We start from the raw sequence: 7,942 nt of genomic DNA on the forward strand, positions 1-7,942 counted from the left end.
TTTTTGTTTTTTTGTTTTGTGTGTGTGTGTGTGTTTGTGTGTGTGTGTGTGTGTGTGTGTGTGTGTGTATGTGTGTGTTGCGCTTTGGATCCACTGGAGCTGGAGGCACAGGTGTTTGTGGACCACCTAAAGAGAGTGAACTATGAACTGAGTTGGGTCCTCTTTCCAGAGCAAGCACTCTTAACCACTGATCCATCTCTTTCCAGTCTTGGACAACTCAGTGTCCCTTCTCCTGTGACATTCTCCTGTTTGCTTTCCCCATCAAGGCTCCATGAGACGAAAACCCATGCAGCTGACTCTGGTTCAGATATTCTTCCCCTCTCCTCCCGATGATGAGAACAAAGATTGAAGCAAAGAGAGATAAACCTCCCAAGTTGGGCAAAGGCGCCATATGTCTTCTAACTCGTGGCGCAATGGGGAGCCCCTTTAATGACTCTCCTCGTTCTGGGCTCCCTCCTCCTGCCCTCACGTTGCCAGTGCTGGCTGCACAGATGGTGCCTTTCCTTTCCCGAGGATTTGCTTTTACTGATATCGTTTCCTGTCACAACCTTAATATTCTTTTAATGTACTGCTGCTGCTCACTGCAGAGCTAATCTGTTATGCCTTGTTATGGAGGCCTCTTTCCAAATGCCAGCACAGACAATCACGTTGCCAAGCCAGAGCAACACTCCGTTAGTTTCAAACCTTGTCTTTCAAATGACAAAAATTATACTCTACATTATAAAATTTGAGTCTGTATATGGCATGGCAGTATTAGTTATGTTGGAATATTAGTAATGGCAATCCACTCGATATGGCATCAAAAAATCCAAGTCAGCTTGTTTTAAAAGTAGTATTTTTATAATTAAAAAGCTCAACCATAGAGTGGAGAATAAGTCCAGCTGGCTCAAGGACAGCACCAGTATCACCAAGAAGAGCACCAGCATCACCAGGGAGGGCACCAGCATCACCAGGGAGGGCACCAGCACCACCAGGGAGGGCACCAGCGTCACCAGGGAGGGCACCAGCACCACCAGGGAGGGCACTAGCATCACCAGGGAGGGCACCAGCATCACCAGGGAGAGCACCAGCACCACCAGGGAGGGCACCAGCACAACCAGGGAGGGCGCCAGCATCACCAGGGAGGGCACCAGCATCACAGAGAACTGATGTCCATCACATTTGTCCACTCTGCCTTCCTTAGCACATGTTCCATGCTGGCCTCAGTCTCTGTGTTAGTTATGCTTTGTCACTGTGAGAAATGCAAGTGACAAGAAGTTCAAAAGAGAAAAAGGTTATTTTGGCTCCTTCTTTCCATGGGTTTAGCTGGGATTGGCTGGGTCCATCTCTGTGAGCCTGATGCCGTGACAGCACAGAATCTCATGGTCCCCAGTGCCATTCCCTCACCCTAGGCCCCTCCATTTGCATTTACAGTCCCAGTCCTATGTTCATGTCAGAGATACACACACAATGTTATGTATCGCTATAAAATTAGGAGCACAAATTTTAAAAAATGCATGATTGTCCCTTGGAAACTTGCTTGGTTGGCTAAATACAATCAACTCTGGTTGCCTCCATTTCTTGTAAATGACATCACTGCATTCTTTATTACTGAAAACTTTACCTTGTATGTATGTATCATTTCTTTATTCATCATTCTTCAATTGTTGACATCTAGCCATTGTGCATAGTGCTACAATAAACAAGATGTGATGACCCACTTTTCCAAGCAGCACACCCCACAGTTCCAGTACCTTCCACTCATCCATTTGGATTTTTTAATTAATTGGTGGATTAAACCAACATTTAAGTCAAACTTCTAATGATATAATTATCTCTGAAAAGAGCACCCCAAGTTAGCACTGAGAAACTCAGAAATGTACTTCCCTAATCTTGTAGGTATTTCTCCATCCAAGAAAGTTGAGAGTCAAGATGAGGGGCAAGAAAATGACAATCAAGCTGGGTATGGTGGCATACACCATTAATCCCAGCACTCCAGAGCAGAGGCAGGCGGATCATTCTGAGTCCAAAAGTAGCATACCATGAACTGCATAACAAGTTTTGTCAAAAATAAAAAAAAAAAGACTTTCAATCAGCATGAACAACCCCAGGCACAATTATTATTTGGTATGATCCGAGATTGTGAATTTCCTAGTTTAGAATAATCAAGCCAAGAACCACCTCCTTTCACCTGGGTGGGGGCAAGTTTCAGAAAATATCATAATCTCATTGGCCTAGGTATATCATGTTACCAGGAATAGGAAAAGTATTGACTGGCTTAAAGCCAAGCAATCTAAAATTCATGATCAGCCCATCAAGTTGTCTAGTAGCCACTATTTCTAGACATAGCTTTCCATATTTAATAACTAAGAGCAGTGTGAAAGCAAACTGTTCAACTATCTTAAGGGAAAATGCTTTAGTGTGGTACTAAAATACTTCTAAAAGCTAAAATAAGAACTACAACTGGTAAGTTTTTTCTACATATGACCATTCCATCAGATGTGTCCTCTGTTGGTCTAGATACTTTGATCTTCCTTAACTGCTTTCACACCCATGAAAACAACATCTGGCAGATGAAATGGGGGCCATCACATGCACCTTCCACCAAAGAAAACAAAGGCTCAGAGTCTTTCAGGTCACCATCATGGAGAAGGAATGGGGGCAGGAGCCGAAGGCAGCTGATCACATCACAGAAGCAGAGATGAGTACTGGTGCTCCATTCAGTTTCTCTGTTTATGCAATCCAGGACCCCTGGCCATGGGACAGTACTGCCCACAGTTAAGGTCAGTCTTCCTAGTCAAGATGATCTCTCACAGATGTGCCAGAGCTTAATCTATCTAGATGATTCTGCAGAGTCATGCCTAGAAGCTTGTGTCTTATGTGATTCTGCATTCTATCAAGTTAGCAATCCATGTTACCTATCACAGAAACCAAAATCATTTTTTTTTCTAAAAGAATCAATGTCATTGACTTCTCAGAATCTTGTGTGTTCACATGATAGAGGTACCTTTAATTCTTATCAAATACTAAAATAAAATAACATATAAAGTTAATATACAGTATGAATATCTGACTAAACACGGGTTATATATATTTGGGGAATTTTCATCTATAGTGAGTATGTGCAGACAGTTTTTTCTTGCCATTATCTCTGAACAATGCATCTAATTATTCACACAGCATTTGCATTGTGTTGGATGTCATACATTATCCAGTGATAATTTATAGCATGGGAGAAGATGCTCAGATTTATATACAAATATTATAATTCAGTATAAGGGACTTGCACATCCTTTCATAGTTATATACAAGAAATGTTCTAGAACCAGTCCTTCATGGATACTGGGACATGCCTACAAATAAGGAAAGCTTGTTGATTCTATTTAATGTTAAAGTCTATTGTTAAAATGACTTTAAACTCTTTCTGTCTCTCTCGTTCCTTTTTGCTATCCTCTGCAACAAGGAAGGTACATAGTGTAAGAGTAAGGAGCAAGAGGCCTGGCCACTGTGACACACACTGACACCTACAGGGAACCAGGCATCCCAGTTTCAGATGCTCTATGCCAGGCTACATCTTCATAATTAGCTTCTCCAGAAAGCACTCTATCCTTATGTACATAGTGAATTGGCAACAGGTAGATTACAAGGGGCTCTGTGACAGAGGGCCATGTAATGGTGACTCCTGGGCTGACTCTCCTTTCTCTCCCCTCTTGGCTTCCATTCCTTTGCATTCTTCATGATGGCTTTGCTGTATGTATGTTTCTATGTGCATATGTGTTTATGTAGGGATATAAATATATATATTCATATAAAATGCACATGTTTATGGAGTATATATGTGCATGTGTACATTAGTGTTATGTGTATATAGGGGATATATAAATATATTCATATGAAATGCATATGTTCGTGGAATGTATGTGTATGTGCATGTGTATGGCTTACAAGAGATTTGAGTCTGTCAAATTGTGTGGGTAAATGAAAATGTTATAGAGTAAAGATGACAAATTTCCTCTTCTTGGTCTATTGCTCAAAATCTAAGGCCATTCCCTGGATAATACTTGGCTTCTCTCTCCCAGAGGTGCATCTGGCTTTCTGGCTCACCCTTCCATACATGTGTGCTAAAATTCAGCTGGCATCCCTGGATGCAGACAAGCTCTTTGTTACCCCCCTCTCCAGAAGGCATTTTTTTCCAGCTCACCTTTGACCCAGTCCTTGGAAGGTCTTCTTGTCATTTGGAAGCTTTTCCCTTCATCTATTTTTCATGAGGACTTTATATATCTCTGATAACTCTTTTTTAAAAAAAGGATGAGGCAGATGAATTCTTCATGTGAGTGGCCTCAGTATGAGAGCAATATTTTAGAGTATGGTGGGTAAAGTGGGGATTTAGTGCCTTTCTACACCAGGGATAAAAAGATATGTGGGTCTGAAAGAAATGCCATGCCATGGCTTGCTTTCTCCTGAGACTTTATCGAGACATTGCTCTTTTAAGTAACCTTGGTTTAAAAAGGTAAATCCTTAAGGGACACAAACAAAAACAAAGCAGAATACTGAACAAGCCCTTGTGCAGATACGTACAAAATAGCTTTGTCTCTACCTTCAACTAGTGCCACGCACACTCGTCTACTCCAGTCACATCCAAAATATCGGGGATAAAATCCTGATAAAGGATAAGAGGCAATTAAGGCCCCAAAAGGGGTTCTGTGCCTCCTGGATTTCAGACTAGTCGCTGGTATTCCCCTAACTCAGACGTGTTCCAGATTAGTCTTTCCAATTGTCAACATGGCCTCATAATTAGGCATAAAGCTACCCCAAGTAATGATTTGTAAATGGTTAAGATTGGACATTGTCTCCTGCCTGACACAAAGTTTCCAACTATCCTAGTTTAATGTTTTAAGTATTAGAGAGTAATTGAAAGGTTTCTCTCACTCTAAGACATTAGCTGAAAGAGTTAGGTCAGGATTCCCCTCTGCCTGCCTTCAGCAAGAACCAGAGAATTAGCATAAGAATGCTTCAACAGAGAGGGCTCCACCCCTCTTCCTCCTGTTTCGCACCTGGCTACCAGACCCTGCTGACCTTGGTGTGTGGGGGTCGTTTTGCCTACGTGACTTCAGTCTAACACTAAGACTGGAGGAAGAAGGACTTGGACTCGCATGCAGGACTAGCACTAGAACTTAGATGGGCTAAGACTCAGATTCATGTATCTCTCGCAGTCCCCCGGGCCCAAATGCTCTGGGCCCGGGGGATGCAACACCAGTTCAGAGGAGATAGCTGCTGCTTTAGACCCAGTATGTTTCAGATAGCCTCAGAGGTACCTCAACTGTTGAGCTGCCAGATTTTTTATTTCTCTTTTGCAATGATTGTAAAAGCCTCATGCCATTTTTAAAGAAATACACTCAGATTTTACACCACTCGTGTGTAGTCTGTTTGTCAAAAGCCGAATCCCGTGCCCACCTGGCCAGAACCCATCGTCCCGCGGAATAAGGGACCCCACAAGAAACCTCGGTCCGCGGCAAACTAGAATTAGGAGAAGCGTTGTACAGAGTAGGGTGCCATGTATAAAGTCCCATGCACAAAGCCACTTCCACCCTGTCGTTTTAAAGCAATGTTTTGATCATGGTACTAAAAACATATAACAGGTAAAGGGCATTATCTTCAATCAGTGGTACTGAAGAAACTACATTTCACATACAGATGGAAAACATTGGACTCTTGCCCTGGCCTGCATATAAAATCTAACTCCAAATGTGAGAAAAACCAAAGCAAAACAACCTTAAATATGTGACTGAAACTAAAGCTTCTAGAAATATAGGAAGCATTGTGTTTTGAGAGTTTTGGTTTCTTTAAAAACACAGTTATGTTAGGTTGCTTTAATCCCAGGTGTGGGATATGGGGCTGCTTCAGATTATCCACAGCTGCTAACTAGGATTGTCTTGTGCTCTAGGAGGGGCATGATTTTTGCCAGCTGCAGATAGTTTATGTTTGGAATTCTGGGGACTCTGGAGAGGGTAGAAATGTGAGAGCCCAGGAAGGCCAAAGTGGCTGCAGCTGCTCCCTCTACTGCTTTTGTGATTGCCTTGCTAACCTGGATTGCTGGTTGAAGATATCCTGACAATGGAGATTAGGCTTTCCCCAAGGAACCAGATCCGCAGGAAGTAGTCTAAATGCCCAAAGGAAAGAAGGCGAAGGGGAAGAAGGTGGCATCGGCCCCCACCTGTCAAGAAACAGGAGGCCAAAAAGGTGGTCAATCCTTTGTTTAAGGCCCAAGAACTTCAGCCTTGGGCAGGACATCCAGCCCAAAAGAGATCTAACATGCTTCATCAAATGGCCCTGCTACATCAGGCTGCAGCGGCAAAGAGCCATCCTCTATAAGCGTCTCAAAGTACCCCTGCCATTAACCAGTTCACCCAGGCCCTGGGCAGGCAAACAGCTACTCAGCTGCTTAAGCTTGCCCACAAGCACAGGCCAGAGACAAAGCAGGAGAAGAAGCAAAGGCTACTGGCCCGTGATGAGAAGAAAGCTGCTGGTAAAGGGGACGTCCCAACTAAGAGACCACCCGTCCTCCAAGCAGGGGTCAATGCAGTCACTACCTTGGTGGAGAGCAAGAGGGCACAGCTGGTGGTGCTTGCCCATGATGTAGGCCCCATTGAGCTGGTGGTTTTCCTGCCTGCCCTGTGTCGAAAGATGGGGGTGCCCTATTGCATCATCAAGGGAAAGGCTAGGCTGGGGTACCTGGTCCTCAGGAAGACATGCACCACTGTTGCCTTCACATGGGTTAAGTCGGAAGACAAGGGTGCTCTGGCTAAGCTGGTGGAAGCTATTAGGACGAAGTATAATGACAGATATGACAAGATCCATCGCCACTGGGGAGGCAATGTCCTGGGTCCTAAGTCTGTGGCTCCAACTGCCAAGTTGGAAAAGGCAAAGGCTAAATAACTGGCCACTAAATTGGCTTAAATGTACACTAAATTTTCTGTACATAAATATAATTACAATTTTTTTTAAAAAAGAAGTCTACACCCACTTTGTCCTCTAATCTCCTTTCTCCCCTACCTAGCGTTGTGAGGTAGGAAGGGACTGGGCTGGAGCAGGGGCTATAGATAATAGACTATAAAGGTGGAAGATAAGAGAACCCAAAAAGTAAGCTAAGAAAGTGTGCCAAGAGCATTCTCTGTGTCTTTGTCAGGGCAGGGATTTAGTAGAAAGGATTCTAGAGGCATAAGAAAGAATGGGGAAAAGAAAAGCCACGGCACTGCATGGGGTTGAGGGTGAGGAAGTGTGGCTGTGTTAGAGGAAGGCTCTGGTTACCATTTGTGAAGCTGTGGATTTCAGCCCCAGCACTCCATAGACCATGCTCACTGGTGTGCACCTGTAATCCTATATTCAGGAGTTGGAAGCAGAATGATCCAGAGTTCAAAGTCATTCTCAACAGCATAGCAATGTCAAGGAAAGCATGGGAGGAAGGAGACAGACTTGTACTTATGTAAGTCCCTGCAGGAACTGGGCTATTGTCCTGTTTCCTGTTCCACCCACCTCTCCTCAAGAGATGTACATGCATCTCCAACCACATTATTCTCAAAGCAAAATTCAAAACGTCCCCTTTGACTCTTTCCCAGTATGCCTACTGGACAACTTTTAGCAGGACTTGAAAGTTCTCTGTCTAAGCCACCTCAGGCCTGACAGCCATCAGAACCATGCTCTGGTCCAAAGCTTGGACCATATCTTCTGACTCTAATTGTGTGCCCACCCACCTCCACTCTCACCTTCTCATTCCTCTCTCCTCGGCAGTGGGCTCTCCTTCCTAACACACAAGTCACTGCACATCTGGAATTTCTTCTCCCTTAACACTCAATCCCCTTGTCTCCTCCCACCCCTTGTCTCCCCTCCCATCCCTTGTCTCTCCTCCCATCCCTTGTCTCCTCCCACCCCTTGTCTCTCCTCCCACCCCTTGTCTCTCCTCCCA

At 44.0% G+C, this 7,942-nt stretch overlaps 1 pseudogene; it reads left to right on the forward strand.

Moving 5' to 3' along the window:
- The first annotated feature begins 6,143 nt into the window (after positions 1-6,143).
- On the forward strand, positions 6,144-6,936 carry LOC116086219 (annotated as a pseudogene).
- Positions 6,937-7,942: the final 1,006 nt, after the last annotated feature.

Source organism: Mastomys coucha, unplaced genomic scaffold (genome assembly GCF_008632895.1).
Source record: "Mastomys coucha isolate ucsf_1 unplaced genomic scaffold, UCSF_Mcou_1 pScaffold12, whole genome shotgun sequence".
Lineage (NCBI taxonomy): Eukaryota > Metazoa > Chordata > Mammalia > Rodentia > Muridae > Mastomys > Mastomys coucha.